General features: G+C 45.5%; 1 protein-coding gene across 1 annotated transcript in view; it reads right to left on the bottom strand.

Annotated features, from left to right (window-relative positions):
• Positions 1-18,169, bottom strand: part of kdm6ba (lysine (K)-specific demethylase 6B, a) — a 142,917-nt gene that overhangs the window by 28,088 nt on the left and 96,660 nt on the right. The gene's annotated exons all lie outside the window — the stretch shown is intronic.

The following is an 18,169-nucleotide window of genomic DNA, read 5'->3' as shown; positions in this document are numbered from 1 at the left end:
AAAATCATATCGCACAAAGATTTGGCGGACCCCCTGTAGTAACTCTGAGGACCCCCTGTTGAAAACCCCTGATTTAGTGTGAACTCCTACACTGTAACTTGCCCATGCCCCCCCCCACGAGTTTATGCCTAGCTTGTTATTATGTTTTTGAATTGAAATGTTTTTAATTGTACTGCATGTGCTCTCATTCCAAATGTATAATGTTATTTGTCATCTAAATAGTGATCTAATTGGCTGTAGACATTGACACAGGATTATATTTCTTAACCTGCTTATCTAACCAGCATGATTGTGTGATCACCATCTGGCGTGTTAGTGGCTTATACCTATAGGTTTGAGAACCTCTCTGGCCTACCGTATATAAGACACCAGTGCCTGTGTACTGCCATTTGTTGATTTTGAAGAAGGCCCGTTAGCCGAAATGTCAGTTATTGCTATAAAAAAAAATCACTGCATATGGAGCCAGAGTGTGACCCGTTTCCTAACTGCACATAGTACTTGGAAACAGACTGGCTGCACTCCCCAGCCAAGGGGAGGACAGCATAGCCAATGACAACGATGGGGACGGGGGTTTGTGACATGTCTTTGCTGGTGCCCCCTCACGTTGACAATGGAAGGCTTTTCATTTCAGCCTTCTACCCACCCGTACTTTCCTAACTTCTGACTCGGTGAGATGACACGCCTGTGTACCGAACGGTATTGAAACTGGGGGGTGGGGCGGGGGGGTGGCCCGGGTGGGGAAGGGTGATTCGGCAGGGGGTCTATGATATAATGGGGAGCAAGAGGAGGGCTCTCTCACTCCACTCACTGACTCACACACACAGACATAGACAATGGTGAGACTGACTGTACCGGCTCTAACAGCACAGGAGCTACATAAACAAGGCTGATCCCATTCTCACAGGAAGGCCCGGGCGCGCTAAAGTCAACTATCACACGTGAAACTGTGGCAGAGAGGAGGGGGAGGAGGAGGATGGGGAGGAGGGGGTCACACAGAGGAGAAGAGAGAGAAGAGAGAGAGGTTGAGAGCTGAGATAAAAGGACAGAGAGAAAGCGAGAGAGAGCTGTGACAGTTCTGTTTACACGTCTCTTTAATTGCACATTTCTTCGTTTTGATTGTTTCATTTCACACTTGCGCTGACAATGTAAGCGTTTCCCTGTGTAAACAAACTGCCGTATATACAGTAAAGCCCCTTGAACTGAAGTGAATTGAGAGAGGTAGACAGAGAGGGGTGGAGAGAGAGAGAGAGAGATAGAGAGAGAGAGAGACAGTGGAGGGAGATAGAAAGACAAGAGACAGAGAGAGAGAGAGAGAGAGAGAGAGAGAGAGCAGTGACGGTTGAGTGCAAACGGGGACACAGAGCAGGGTTGTAATTACCACTTTTTATGGAGGGCGTGTGTTTATGTGTCTGTTGTGACCAAACAGGAGTCTATTCCAGGCCCTGACTATCACATTGCTGCCTGCCTGGCTGGCTGCACACTGTAGCAAAGGGGTCCCCAAAACCTTCGCATTTCAAGGACCCCCAGTTTACTGTGCATCATAGGCCACGGACCCCCATTACTGGGGGCCCGTGGCCTATGATGCATAGTAAACTGGGGGTGTGTCAAAATGGAACCAAATGGCGGGGCCCATTTGGTTCCATTTTGCACACTCTCAGTTACCAGTCATCTAGCTTGGGGGGACAACCCTGGGATCCTCCCCACAAGGACCCCTGGGTGTCCCCCACACTGAGAACCACTGCACAGGGGTTCCAAAACATTCACTGCTACACACTGCTCAGACCCAAAAGAAACATTTGGTGTGTGCCCCCCCCCCCTCCAGGACCCAAACTTAAACAAATGCATTATGAATAAACCATCCTTATTTAAAAAGGGAGAATAGACGCCCATCAACAAGCTCACAACGTGTTGTGCGTTACTATTTCTTTCCCCACCCACAAAAAAATATAATAATAATGGAATTATACCAAAAACTATTATGAAGCATCATTTTGTTTAACATTTTCTGGAATAGAAGTAAAAAAAATAATTTAAAAAATAAATAAAAAAAGGGGTATTTACTCTCGACCCAAAAATGGGACCCCATTGTGTGGGAAACCCTGCACTAAGGTTAGTCAGTCCAGAACGGGAAACTGTGTAACACTCTGCAACCAGATAGCGTGATGAAGCAGGGCCATAGATAGATAGCGTTGCAACCAGGATGCTACATGCTAGCTCAGGTTGCTACTCTGGCAGATAAAGTGATGAAATGTGGTTATGTGAGCTATGTGCTTACGTGCCGAGGTCTGTCTGTGTCTGTGTGTGCGTGTGCGTGTGTAACAGAGCTACCGGTATTCGGGCAGTAGATCGGCTTTTGGGGGAACCCCCGCTGAGTCAGTGTGGTGGAACAGGGCTTACCTCAAACCACCACCCCCCCGCCCCCGCCTTGACCCCGCCCCCCCGGGGACTACAGTTACGGTCAGGTGACCGGGGGCGTGTTTTCTGTTGTGATGTCACTGGGAAATTTATTTTCTTGGGACTTTGTGACACCACTTCTTGCCGGTGAAATTTGAAATGTAGGCGCGTGTTTTTTTGTGTGTGTTATCAACAACACACACACACACACACACACACACAAAAACAGGATGCGATGATGACAAAGCTGCCTCGACGGGGGAAGTTTTTTATGGTTGAAGAAAGGAATCGCCAAAACTCCTCCGCTCCACTCGGCGGTTAGGAGAGAAAATGTAGAAAGATTGAGTCAACACATATTGGTTCGATAACCTTCTGATGTACTTTGGTTTAACTGTTATGAAACATTCTGAGCAACACATTTTAAACCAAAGACAAAATGTTTTGACTGTCACAGGTATGACAGCCTGACCAACACCGATAACCACACTCTGTGTGTGTGTGTGTGTGTGTGTGTGTGTGTGTGTGTGTGTGTGTGTGTGTGTGTGTGTGTGTGTGTGTGTGTGTGTGTGTGTGTGTGTGTGTGAAATATCAAATATCCCCACAAGTATGTAGTAGAATTTGAGAAACCATCATAGTGAGGAAAGTTTTCCTGGTCCTCACAAGATAATTTGTTATTTTTATGGTTTAAGCCTTAGGTTTACAAATAGGAAAAAAATCAGGTTGCGGTTAGGATTAAACATTTAGAGGTTAGGTATATGGGTTGGAGATATGACTTAGATTGTGAGCTATATTCGACTTCAGGGTTAAAAATGTCAAACAATTGAAAAATGCCATTCATAAAATTGCCCCAAAAACATTGATGTCCTCACTATACAACTGAGACCCGGGGTGTTGTGTAGTTAGCATCTCCCAGAACAGTCTGGTGATATCAAAGTCCCCAACTTTCCAAAATTGCCACCTGCGCACACCAAGTCTCAACCACCTCCAGTCCACTCACACACACACACACACACACAGCTGAACCCTTATATTATACACCATGATCACATCGCTGACAATAACAACCACATCAGTCATTTTGTCAACCCCTGTTTACAAAAACAGGTGACACACTTCTCTACGCCATCGCGTCTGAAATCCCCTGCGATGATGATAGCTGCCAGTAGCACCGTCCCCCCCCCCCCCCCCCACCCCCTCCAAATGAATTCCCCCCCTGATTGACTGACACCAAAACATCAAAGAAACCTCGCCTAAGGACGCCCTCGTTTCCCTAGCAACAGCACTGGCGTTGGGGGTGGGGGGTGGTCTAGGGTCAGTGCCATGTCAACCCGCTGCCAGTCACAAGCACCACCGCGTTTAAACCAAAAAGGGGCCGTTGATCAGTACAGAACAATTTTGAGGTATTTTTTACTTTACTGGAATATTTTCAATTTTCAGTACTTTTACTTCTACTCCGCTATATCTCAGAGGCAAATATTGTACTTTTACTCGACTTCAATTATTTGAAAACTTTAGTTACTAGTTACTTTGCCGATATTAATTATTATACTATAATAAACTAGAAAATGTGCTCCTCAGAGCACAGGTCTCCGCCAGTACTGTTCCTGATTAATCCTGTCTTACCTATTTATATTACATATTGTCACGTGTCACTTGACCAAGATGGCTTCCATGGAATGATAAAATATTAGCTTGGCTGATGGACGCTCACTTCAAAAAATATAAATGATTTTTTGAAGTGACACACCTTTATAGGTTTCTATTTCATCATACGTCTCGCTAGCCAATCAAAAGCATTGGTGACAACATATTGTCACGTGTCACGTGAAGCTTGACCAATGTTAGCTTGGCTGAGACGGACGGACACACGGAGACGAAAACATACTCTCCACCTCTGGCGGAGACAATAAGTAAAATATCTGAGTACTTCTTCCACCACTGACTCGCCATTGCCCCCCCCCCCCCACACACACACACACACACACACACACACACACACACACACACACACACACACACACACACACACACACACACACACACACACACACACACACACACACACACACACACACACACACACACACACACACACACACACACACACACACACACACACACACACACACAATACTGAAAAGCTCTCAGGAAAAAAGGGACTGACTCAACCCAAGTGTTGAGCTAGCAGCTTTTGACACAGCGGAGCTCGCTTAGTCACATATAGATACAAATAAAGAAGGAGGAGAGCGAGGGGGGGAGGGGTCGGAAAAACTACGTTTGTCTCGTGTGTGTGTGGTGGTGGTTAAGCCGGTCCCCAATATAACCCTCTGCCAACCGCTGGCTTTGGTCTGGACCACAGCCAGACAGCCACACGCTGGCCAGCAGAGTAAAAATAGACTACAGAGAGAGAGAGAGGAGAGAGAGGGAAGCTGGGCAGGGACGTGAAATCCTAAAGTAAAAGCCGAGGGCGGAGGGCTTTTTTGTCACAATGAGGCGGTTTTGTCTTGAGCGAGGTGAGGAGAAACGTTAAAAAAAAGCCCAAAATAGGGGTGCCAATAGGCTGTTTTCGTGGCGTGACACTCGACGACGCGCGACCGAGTCCAAATCAGATCCTCAGATCAAGGGAGGAGGAGATAAGAGGTTGGCGGGGGTGACTGTCCTAACCCATTAAGACCTGGAACTGTGTCATTTTTTGATTTGAGCTAAAAAGCATTATTTTACATTTGGGCTATTCAAAAATAGCAGATATACAAGCTCATAGCGCTACGAGCTTGTAGATCTGCTATTTTTGAAAAATCGTGAAAATGTGTGCAAATCTTTGAATATATATATATTTTTAAAGCAAACATTTTTTACTCAAATCTTTGCTTCTGGGGGGTCCCTGGAACACAATATTTTGATGGGGGTCCGCAGCCAAATACATATAATTTTGGGGGTCCTTGACATGAAAAAGATTGAGCACCACTGATATAGAAACATAGGTTTTTCAGAAAAATGTTGAGATTTAGGAGACGTGTAGAATCGGCTTCAGGTCTCAATGGGCTAACATGGTCACTGGGAGATGCTGTGTCGCTGAGGACACAACCAGATAAGGAGAGAGGAGAGGAGAGGTTCCGGTAGCCCTGTGTGTGTGTGTGTGTGTGTGTGTGTGTGTGTGTGTGTGTGTGTGCCTGGCACAGGACAGCGGAAGGAAGGGCTCCTTATGGTCCAAATCTCCTCCTCATCTCTCCCTTCCTCTACCCCCTCCGCCTCCACCACCACCAGCAGCACTCCATTTGGCCGATTACGTAACCGGGGCCCGGATACGGATTGTGTGTTCTTGGGAGGAGGAAATGCCACACATCACGTGCACACGCACACACAGTAAACACAAACAGGCCCCCCCCCCTCCACCCCCTGCTTCTGTTGCTAAGCTACCTGTGATTGTGTGTGTGTTGTGTTTGTTTCCGTGGATGTTGTTGAGTGCTTTCCTGTTCCAAGGCACAGTGAGGAAGGATGGATTGTTACAGTCACGTCCTTCCACACACACACACACACACACACACACACACACACACACACACACACACACACACACACACACACACACACACACACACACACACACACACACACACACACACAGTGGCATTCACAAATACACACACGCACGCACAGACACACACAAGTATCCAAGTGAGGACACTACCATACTCTACTGCAGTGGTTCTCAAACTTTTTCATGTCAAGAACCCCCAAATCGATACTTATTAGCCCACGGACCCCCATAAGAGAAGATCTTTACGGCTCTAGCAGCTCAACCATTTTAATTTCAAGGACCCCCAGTTTGACATGCATTAGAGGCTACGGACCGTCGGACCCCCATTTAATGGCATTTCTATCTCTGGGACCCCAATTTATATTGTAAAATCAATGTTTATTTGACTCTGAGAGTGTACAAATGGAACCAAATGGACCAGCAGCGGTTCCGGTAGGAGACACAAAGAGTCTCCTTTGGGTCTCCTACCGGAACCGCTGCCTACCGGTCTGCTGCTCATCAACTTATTGGTTTAGGAATGCGACCAAAACAAAAAAATATATAATATATATTCAAGTCTTTATGCGGTGACTAATCGATAGAAACAAAGTACATTTTTGGGTGAACTATCCCTTAACATGTCTGAGAACCACTGATCTACACAGAGACAGGTGTCACGCGGCCAAAAATAGCAGATCTACAAGCTTAAAGATTTGCTATTTTCAGTGCGCGACTACAAACCCAAGGGCTTCACCTCCTTGACCCCTTCCTTCACCCAGTTCAACCCCGGCCCGCCCGCCGCAGCCCCCCCAACGCATCCCACACTCGGGACCAGATGCGACGACCTCCCCAGACGCAGTTTCCTGCGTTTGTGTGATGACGGTGTGGATGGATCCTCCTCAAAGGGTGTTCTCCGCTCTCACATCTGCCTCACATTCATAGACCGACTAGGGGGGGCCGGGTGTGTGTGTGTGTGTGTGGGGGGGTGGGGGGGGGGCAACACAACACACACACACTGAGGGGAGAAAGTTTGCCTTTTGCTTTGATTGAACAATTCAACACGCAATGACCTCCGCTGCGGTGGCTTTGTACCTCCACATCCTGGGGGGGAGTGGGGGGGTACGGGGGATGTAAGACCCTTTCACAAAGACAAACCTGTAATTGAGACACTCGCCTTTTTGGCGTGACAAAAGGGCCCGCACACATCAAAACGTCCGCAAATTGAATGTGTATTGAGCGCTTTGATATGTGTGTGTGTGTGTGTGTGTGTGTGTGTGTGGGCTTTGTCTTGTTCTACTTTGCCTCTCATGTCTATAATAGACAAAGATATTGATTTCAACCGTATTTCTGCCACCAGCCGAATGCCGGTTACACAAAAAAAAAAAACTTGTCTGCGGCTGCGGCTGGCCACCTTTGGCGTAACCGCCGCAGTTTCCACTGTCATAACCTACTTTAGGCTATGAATGAAAAAAAAGAATGCTCTGCAAAGAAACAGGTGTTCGGGATGTCACTCGTTCTATGGAAACGGTAGCATTTGGGTAGTTAACCCATTAAGAGCGGGGAACGCATCGGTGTCATTTTTTCTATTTCTTTGGCTATTCAAGAAATAGCAGATATACAAGCTCATAGCATGGCACCGAGTGCAGCGCCATGAGCTTGTAGATCAGCATTTTTTCTTTATATATTTTGAATATATATACTTTTTAAGGCAAACATTTGTAAATCAAATCTTTGGTTCTGGGGGGTCCCTGGAACAAAATATTTTACAAATGTTTGCTTTAGAATATATATATTCAAAGATCTCGTAGCGCGGCACTCAGTGCCGTGCAACAAGCTTGTATATCTGCTATTTTTGAATAGCCAAAGAAATATTAAAATGACACACCGATGCGTTCCCGGTCTTAATGGATTAAAAAGGGGCGTCTTATGTTTTCCTGCCATCTCTTCACGTCACCGCCATGACACCTGGGCCATGCGAGACACACACACACACACACACACACACACACACACACACACACACCACGAGTGTGGCACAAAGAGAAAGGGAACAGAGAGTGCGAGTGGCTCAGTGCACAGAGAGAGAGGAAGCTGTCATCAGAGCCACAGGAAGTGGGCCTCCCTGAGGGGTGCATGTGTGTGTCTGGGGCCTTGGGGGGGTTAGGAGGCTGAGGTTTCCTGTGGAACAGATATTGAATGGGTGTCGCGAATGATCCAGACAGCTTGTGAAAGCCAACGTGAGCAAAAACGTCTATATTTCAACATTTTTTGTTTTTTTGGTAAATTACTACTCCCGCTTTGTCATACCAGAGTGTTTTGCGCAAAGGTAGCAAAAATAGTAAATGTAGCTGTTAGCTTGTAGATCGGCTACTTTTGCTATGTTTGAAAGACTTTGAACCAATGAAAAGTATTAACCGGAGCTTGTGACTAAATAATAACTACATTGGATGGATCTATTGGAACAGGTACCCCCCCCCCCCCCCCCCCATTTCCTGGAAAGTCACAGTTTTGGAGATACGGTTTCCGTCCGATAGCGATCTTAAATGCTAGTACTATAAAATCGGTGACAGTCATGCAGACGTGAGAGTCAAGTTAAAAACAGAAGGGCAGTTTCACTTCTAACTACTGAAAACACACCTCAGACATGCCGTCATGGTCTGCGTGTGAGCGGCACGTGTGTGTCTGCCCAGCCACTCAAAAACAAGCCCAGCGGCCGGCCAAGATAAAGCACAAAAACTGGAAACAAACAAGCCTCAGTTGCCTCTTATATTCTGGTAAAGAGTCAATGATGATCAGATGATTCAATGATGACTGTGTGTGTGTGTGTGTGTGTGTGTGTGTGTGTGTGTGTGTGTGTGTGTGTGTGTGTGTGTGTGTGTGTGTGTGTGTCAAGAAATTAAGTTCTCATTCCAAAAAAAAATATTTCAGCGAATAGACAGATTACAGAGGAAGTGATATTTCTCGATTTCCTGACAGTATGAATCGAAACACGTGTGTGTGTGTGTGTGTGTGTGTGTGTGTGTGTGTGTGTGTGTGTGTGTGTGTGTGTGTGTGTGACTCAATGCGTGAAGAGGAAACCCGTCTATAAATATCTACAAACGTAAAAAACACGAAAAGAAGGCGTTTCTCTGGCCCAGCCATGATCACAGTCACTCTCCATTTCAACTCTTCCTTTCCCCTCAAAACCCCCCAAATTGTTTTCCCTTCTTCTTACTGGTTTCTCGTTACCTTGAATGTTCGCAAATTCAAAATATTATGAGTCGTGGCCAATGCATCTAAAAAGAAAAACAGCGTCCCTCAATTCTCTGAATCTAGTCTCTCTCACACTCACACACACACACACTCACACACACACGAAGATACTGTTCCCTTAGCAACAGTTACTAGGGAAGCGGCTGCGTCTCCGCAGATGGCTATCACATTGGAGACAGAGGGATGAGACCTGGATAGATGAAGAGATAATAACTAGAGAGAGAGACACATAATCAGAGCAAGAGAGACTGAGAGAGAGAGACAGAGAAAGAGAGAGAGAGAGAGAGAGGGGGGGAGAGACAGACAGAGATGGAGAGAGAGAGGGGGGGAGAGAGAGAGAGAGCGGCAGAGAGGGCAATATAATAGTCTTTATGAGAGGTTTGTGCTGATAAACATGTTTACACAGACAGGTTGACCTCAAATCAATCTGAGTCAGAGAGCTTGATGTCTGACATTCCAGTGTGTGTGTGTGTGTGTGTGTGTGTGTGTGTGTGTGTGTGTGTGTGTGTGTGTGTGTGTGTGTGTGTGTGTGTGTGTGTGTGTGTGTGTGTGTCTCTTGAGAAACAGACATTGAGAGGACAGTGTTCCTGGTTCTCACAACAAGAGAAAGTGTTGTTTTTATGGTTAAAAGAAAATGTGCAAGTTAATCTTACAATTAGGAAAATGTTGTGGTTTTGGTAAAAAGAAAAACTAAATGTCAGCAATAACATTGAAGCTTGGTCCAGTGTTGGTCTTCTAGGCCAGTGGCTGGTCTAATGAAGTGGTGATAAACCCGGCTATAGTGTGACGCATGTCCGCCTGTGTTGTGACGGACCTCTTGCTCATTTGGACCGGAGCTGTTTACCGTCTCCCCACATACCAACCATGTTCTGGGCTTATTTGCTAAGGTTTTCTATGTCTCTCTCTCCTTCTCTCTCTCTCTCTCTCTCTCCCACACTCGTTGGCTGACTTATCTGTAGCCGTGCCAGCGTGGTTGGGAGGCAAAAAGTAGTCATGGGAGCAGTGCTGGGAAGTAATACATTTACTCCAGTACTGTCCTCAAGTACAATTTTTACTTTTACTCTACTTGAGTATTTCCATTGTTCTATAGTGTATACGTCTAAAGTCCTCTACGTCTCAGAGGTTAAATTGTACTTATTTGAAAACTGACACGTCACGTGACTTTGTAGATTTAGCCTGTTATTACAAAAGAAGCATCAACCAATTAAGCTCTATTTTGTTCATCTACTCAAAAATAGCTCACAACGTGTCACATGCATGGTGAGCTTGTAGATCTATTCTTTTTTTAAAGTTTGAAAATGTTTTAAAAGTATATTCTTTTACTCGAGTAAAATTCTGAATACAGGAGTATTTTTTACATTTGAGCTATTCACCATTTCTACTTTTTCCACCCCTGCGTGGTGAGGAAAAAAACAAGAATGGGAAGTAACAGTCTTTCCAAAGGTGTGTCTTTGTGTGTGTGTGTGTGGTGTCTGTGTGTGAGTCACTACACACGCGTGTGCGTGCGTAGTGCGTACGCCTCCTTGTTCGTCCGTCGCATCATCCTCGGTGGCGCGGGGCCAGAGATAACAGAGAGGAACTGAAGTCAGAGAGAAAAACTTTCCCTTTCCCTTCCCCTTTCTCTTATACTCCCCCTCTCTCTCTCTCTCTCTCTGTCTCTCTGTCTCTGTGCTGAAAACACACACGGTTACGTAACACAAACAACCCCTAGCCTACAAACACAAGCTCTATCTGGATCGCCGTTGGCCTTGAACCCTGTTTAGAGACATCCACTTCTCCTCCTCTCTAATGCCACTGTCGCGCTATATGGGTTCTGACCATGTTGTGTGTCCAGGTCTCTACGCGTTTATAATCATTGATAGATTTTCTACTCACACACCAGGGGCCACGTGTGACCAGTGTTGCCAGATTCTGTGAGAGAAACAAGCAACCAGGTCTAGGAAAACCAGCCCAAAAGAAGCGACTATGGGCCACATGAGCACTTTAACATATACATCAGCCATTTGAAAATAGCAGATCTACAAGCTCACAACACGTCGCACCGCGACGCGTTGTGAGCTTGTAGATCGGCTATTTTCAAATAAAATCTTGCGGGGAAATTATAATAAGCAGATCTGGCAACCCTGTGTGTGACCCCTGGTGTGACTATTCTCATAGCAGACCCCTGAACAGTGTTTGGCGTGTGCACGGTGCACCTCATTTCTTTTTAAAGATTATTTGTTTGGCTTTTTATGCCTTTATTGATAGGATAGTAGTCTGCCAGGAAATGGGGAGCGATATGGGGAGTGACATGCAGCAAATGCCGTCGATATCGGGACTCGAACCCGTGACGCGCTGTCAGGCTACTTTGGAGCCGAGGTGCCTGGACCACTATGCCAGCAGTCCAGGCCAACGGTGCACCCCTTTACTCCAGATGTTAGTTTTGTGACTATAGAGTATACAGTAACATAATACAACCTAGAGCTATAGGCAATGTACTATACTAACTGTAGCAACGCAACCTGGTAGATGTTCTAACTGTAGATACAGAGTTTGTGATGAATAATGCTGGACCACTTTATCCGGTAGGGCAACTCCAGTCACTCAGAGAGTAACTTAACTGGTCCAGAGAGAATTGCCCCCTGGCCAAGAAAGATGAAAGACTTTGCTACTTTGTAGACTTTGTTTTGCGACATTAGGATCAACCCTTTACCCACTTAGGAACTCTATATACTTTGTTGTAGGACCTGACTTGGAGAATGCACACAGAGAGACCGTGGCAAACAAGGCGAAAAACAACTGCACCTGCACCACCTCAGGCAGCTGAGGGAATTCTCAGAGACCGTCCTGAAATCCCTCTACTCTGCTACCTTGGTCTTGTACGTCGTAGTGAAAACAGCCGATCTACAAGCTTCTTTATCTGCCATTTTTGCATAATGTTTTTGTATTATAATGACATGCCCAGAGTAGGGATGAACTAGGGTTTATGTGAAAGTTCTTGTAACATGTTTGGAGCCCGTAGAAATGGGTCCTTCTGCTCTGCACCCCGGGCCCACAAGTCGGGACCAGATTCTACACTTCAGCCTGGCGGTCTCACACCCAACGGTGGAATTCCACACCGGCTTGCCTAAGCTCTCCCCCTCCTCATCTCTGGTGGCTGCCACTGACCTCCATTCTGAACACACACGCGGCACCATGTCAACCAAATACAGATTGAACAGATTGAACACACAGTTGGAAATAGAGGTGCAACAGTTAATTGAACTAATCGATTCAATCGATCATAATAAATAATCGTTAAGTGATTTCGTAAAATAATCCATTACTAATTGATCCCTATTTTGATATTTATCTGTGAAAAGTATTTTTTTTTAATTCACAAATGTTTTGGAATGCACACAACGCGTGTTGAAATGCTCACAGCGCCTTGTGACGTATTGTGAGTTTGTAGATCTGCTATTTTCACTATTTTTGCGTGACAATGTTGTGCGACAAAGTATAACATAGGGCTTCAGTGGTAATGGATTTGTAAAAAAAAATTCAAACATGAATTACCCGCACCATGGCAAACCAAATGTAACTTGAACACACAGCTGAAAACGGCAAAAAAAGAAGTCTCCACACACACATATAACAAACGCATCAATCTTGCTGGTCTAAGGGCGTGTTCACACTGTCTGCCTGTTATGAAGAAAAGGCGCTGACTAGATCAAAAATTAAAAACGCGACATCCTGACAGCAGTATGGACTTTTCACCACCTTGTCCATAAGCTCTGTCTTCCTCATTTTAAAGCTCATTTTAAAGCTTACTCCAGGCTAGCGAGGGGCAATTTGAAAACCTGTTGCAGATGGCTGAGTCAGCAATCTTGAGACACGGGCTGGGCAATTCACCGAAATTATATCAAAACCGATATTTAGAGCCAATAACTGAGAAAAACAATAACTAAAAATAATTTAAAAAAATTAACAATTGAATGTGCTCCGCTCCGCCAAAAAAAAAAGCACACAGACCAGCATCTTTTAAAGGCGCCCGTATGGTCATCTCTCATAGGTTATTATGTAAAACGGTGGTTCTCATTATTATTCTTTTTAAAAAGGAGGACAGTGTGAACATGCCCTAACAAAGCATTTAACAGAAAGTCATAACCCCTTTTAAGTAGAAGGGAACAAAACACCATTTTCTGATAAATGTTTTTCTTCTCCTTTCCTGGCATTAGTGCTTACAGTTCATAATCCTGAAACAACATGTTATCAGAAAACATCACAACTCTGGTTTTTGGTGAGAGGTGTCACATAGCGGAGCACATGTTTACCCATACCTCTCCCTCTCTCTCCCTCTTTAAGAAGTAGTGACACCCTTTTACCGGAAAGACAACAAACAGTGTGGTGTCATAGAAACCAGGGTATCACCATTAGTATCCAGCACTTCCCCTAACACATACACACACACACACACACACAAACACACACACACACACACACACACGTGTGTGTTTGTTTTCTTAGACACACTGCCTGATATAGGAAAAGTCAGAAACGTGACGAGTTTCACAAGGAGGTAGCGATACACACACACAGGTTTGGTTTCAACACTGTCAAAGCTTACAGGAGAGTTATGTGACTAAGCAGTTTAAACCAGCCTACTGACCCATTTCTGATGCCAGTGCCACTCGCCCACACACACACACACACACACCCCTATGTCCCTTCACACCCTTCCCCTAAAAACATACACACACACCTCACCTATAAGCTGCCCCCCTACCGACACAAAACAACTGAATAACATACACAACAGACTGTCAAATTGGGGAACATACGTTTACGTACGTCGTCAACGCGAGTGTGAAATATAAAACAATAGAAAAGAAGAAATGTATGGGCAGTTAAAATAGAATACCGTCTCTCTCAAACACACACACACACACTTCTGGTACAACTTCATGAGCTACTGTCTGTGTCTTGGGCAAGAATCTTACTCAGTGTGTGAGCCACTGTGAGTCAAACACCAAGTATCTGAGTTGCCAAATGCCCCGTGTGTGTGCGTGTGCGCACGCACACACGAGCGTGCGTGCGTGTGTACACACAACTCTACAATGTTCGTCATCACCACACACACATACAGTAGTAGTAGTGGCTAGTGGGCGGTGTGACTGTTCATTCATACACACTCCGGTCACGGGACGTAGGGGGGAGGCCGTGTGTGACGACAACAGACCAGTGACTCTTCAGAGCCAGTCACAACGTCCCTGTGTGTGTTGGTTCTTGGTTGGCCACCCTGATGAACGATGGCCACCGAAAGGCAGACAGGGACAATGTAACATGTCCCCCACACTTTACAATTACAGTAGACACATGGCAGACGCTCTTATCCAAATAATTACATCCATAGAATGCAGAGTATAGTGCCTCAAGGATCCTAGGTAAACCAACAACCTAGCATCAGTCTAAACAATATATAATACTATCGAAATAACAATATGTCTTTAAACTATAGGATACCAGCCGGTAAACAATAAACATAGCATCTGTTTAACCCTTTAAAACTGGGAAAGCATCGGTGTCATTTTAGATTTTTTTTGCTTTGGCTATTAAAAAATAACAGATATACAAGCTTACAGCGCGCCACTCCATGCTGCGCTGCCAGCTTGCACATCTGCTATTTTTTTTACATATTCGGAAAAAATTGAAAGTGTGAGAACTACTGATTTAGAATTTTAGATCTTTTTGCATTGGCTATTCAGAAATAACAGATATACAAGCTCACAGCGTGTCACTTCGTGCCACGCTGCCAGCTTGAACATCTGCTATTTTTTTTTTACATATTCGTAAAAAACTTGAAAGAGTGAGAACTACTGATTGAGAAGAAAAACAAGATTAAGTAACAGAAACATGAGAACAAGTGATCAAGATATATCTGCATGTTAGCCATATCTTGGCCAGTCTCTCGCATCAATGGAGGCAGAAGATGGCAGGAAGGGGTCCAGGGAGAGTGAAGTGCTGGGGGGCGAGGCTGAGGGGGCAGTCAGAGAGAGAGAATGTAGCAAGTCCACACGTTTTACAACCGCTGACATCAAAGACAACACAAACACACCACTAGTATCCATGTCAATCGCTATGATTGGGGACAGGCACCCTTGTCCCATCCCCCTTTTTTGGGGAGGGGGATGGTACAAAAGGGGGCCGTGCCTGCCCCCCCCCCCCCCCCAATGCCAGCAGCACACTCCACACTTTTACAACTCGCTCCTTTTATACAGCGGCCAATAAAATACCAGGGAACCCAAGCCGCCAGCACCACAGCGTCACACTGATACGTAGGGGAATACTTTATTAACAGGAATTGCATCATCGCGACGTCTGGTGGTGACAACAAAAAAAAGAATGCCACCAAAGCCACCGCAGAGCCATGTCTCTGATCACTAGAATTTCCCTGCTTCATTCCAGTCACTGTGACAGAGAGAGACTGCATGACCAAAACACCACCCCTCCCCCATGCAAATGACTTCCTTTCAATCCCGACCCCCTTTGTGTGTGTGTGTGTGTGTGTGTGTGTGTGTGTGTGTGTGTGTGTGTGTGTGTGTGTGTGTGTGTGTGGATTGACTAGGGGCTATCCATTCATATACTTAGACAGGCTGCCCACCCCCCACAAGTGACCGACCCCTTCTCTCTCTCTCTCCCCCCCACACACACACACAAAGGCGTGAGATCTCCTTACATAGGCAACCCCCTCCCTCTCTGTCTCTACACACACATGATCCCACTGGCACGACGCGTGTGCGTGAGCCACTGAGCCAGCAAGAAATACCACTGCTGCAAAGACAAGCCAACAAGACATGCCATACATAGTAGCACTGGCTACACTGTCACATATTCAGTCTCCATTTACACAACTACACTGTCCATTCGGTGTAACGTCTGTACAGTGGTGTACAGTAACTAAGTACATTTACTCAAGTACTGTACTTAGGTGCAATTTTGAGGTACTTTGACTTTACTGGAGTATTTCCAATTCTCTGTACTTTTACTCCACTACATCTCAGAGGCAAATATTGTACTTTTAGTTACTTTGTACTTTTAAGTTACTTTGTAGATTTTGATTATTATTACAAAACATACATTACCCAGTTCAGCCCTATTTACATTTCAGACATTTGAAAATAGACTGTAGATCTGCTATTTTCAAAAGATTTTTAAGCATTTTGAAAACTTGAAATGGAACATTCGGCATAATGAGTACTTTTACTTTTGGTACTTTAATTACATTTAGCAAGTACCAATACTTTTACTTAAGTAAAACATGCGAGTACTTTTTTTGCCACCACTGCATTTGTACACTTCTTGGAGTCACAGTCAAGTGTCAGCACAGAAAATAATGATCTATATAGATCCAGTCTCCCACGTGTGTTAGCAGTCATTCCCAATATTATTATTATGGTGACAATGACAAAAAAAGCACCCTTGAAATTCCCCTCTATTGACTCCACTTGATCAAATCAATCGGAGACGTTCAAGGGTCGCACAGCAGAGTGTGTGCGCGCGAGCGTGCGTGTCAGGAATCGAACCCCCGGCGTCCCTTCCCTGCAGCCCTTTTTAAATCGACCGGTATTATCCCAAGTCATTGTCACGATAACTCACTCGACGTTGTCAATTGAGCCATCGATCCAAGTCTAATCCAACAACAGTGAACTCTTTATATCTCCACACACACACACACACACACACACACACACACACACACACACACACACACACACACACACACACAGAGAGAGAGATCAGCAGACTCAGCGCGAGGGGGGTGACGCTCTTTGCCGTCGCCAAAGCAACGCGAATAAGTTTATACATGTTAAACTTCAAGTTAAACCTTCAAATAGCAGAAGAAGCTTTTAATCAGCAACCAGACGGCACTGTCTGTCGTCGCTCGCCAACAAGATCCCCCTTCAGAGCGATTCGCGTCGCCGACCAGACCCCGACAACATCGAGTCTCGTCCAGGGGACTATACTCGATGTTGTCGGGGTCTGATCGACGATGCGACATGGTTTTGCATGAAGACAGACTGGAACTCACCGTATTAAAGATCCTATAATTCCCACCAAGCAGCCGAGAGAGAGAGGAGCCGGTGTGTAAAACAATAGCAGCCAGGCAGGCAGGCAGGGTTTTAATCCTAGTAGCTTCCCGTCCGAACACACACACACTCTCCTAATAAAAACACATCAAGAAATTCTTCCTTTCTTCTTGACGCCCTGAGAAAAGAAATAATCCGTTCCGCTGTCGATCCGAAAAGAGATCCAGTTGTATTTGTGTTGTTATTCCGTGTGTTTTACAGCTTCTTCTGCTCCTCTCTTTGTTTTGTTTTACAATCCTCTCTCTCTCGTCGATCTCTCTCTCTCTCTCTCTTCACACACATACACCAAGCAGGCAGGGATCGTATTGCGCTGAGTGCACTTTTTAAAGGGACAGAGTCACCACCACTCACCCCACACACACACTGATCATGGAGCCTACACACACACGCACACGCCCCTCCCCTGACGTCACAACACGGCCCCGGAATTCCCTGACAACGCAAACTGGCACCAAGTTTTTTCTCTCTCTCTCTATCTCTCTCTCTCTCTCCCCCTCTCTCTCTGCCACCCCCCCCCCCCCTCTCTGTCCTGTTGCCTCCCCCAGCAGATCCAGTATTGTATTTTAGTATGTAGTGGAGGTAGACTCGTGACCAGAGTGGTGCCCACTGAACTGCACGAGTACACTTCCGTCTGACTGCTGCTAAGGAAGGAAGTATGCCCTTATGATGCCCCACACACACACACACACACACACACGGTATGTGTGTGTCTTCCTTGTAGCTCTCAATTTCACCCACTCGTTTTACACCTGTGATTGTGTGATGAGATGTGACAATAAAAGGCGATTGTGATTCTGATATGTGAATATGTGAACTTAAATGTATAGGGTCATCCGGCTACCGTATGTTCAGATATGATCCAATTAAAAGTCTGTGTCTGTGTGTGTGTGTGTGTGTGTGT

The sequence above is a fragment of the Gymnoscopelus microlampas genome, assembly GCF_963454915.1.
Source record: "Gymnoscopelus microlampas genome assembly, chromosome: 19".
Classification (NCBI taxonomy): Eukaryota; Metazoa; Chordata; class Actinopteri; order Myctophiformes; family Myctophidae; genus Gymnoscopelus; species Gymnoscopelus microlampas.
Note: the sequence above shows the minus strand (reverse complement) of the source record. Positions and strands in the feature narration are given on the sequence as shown.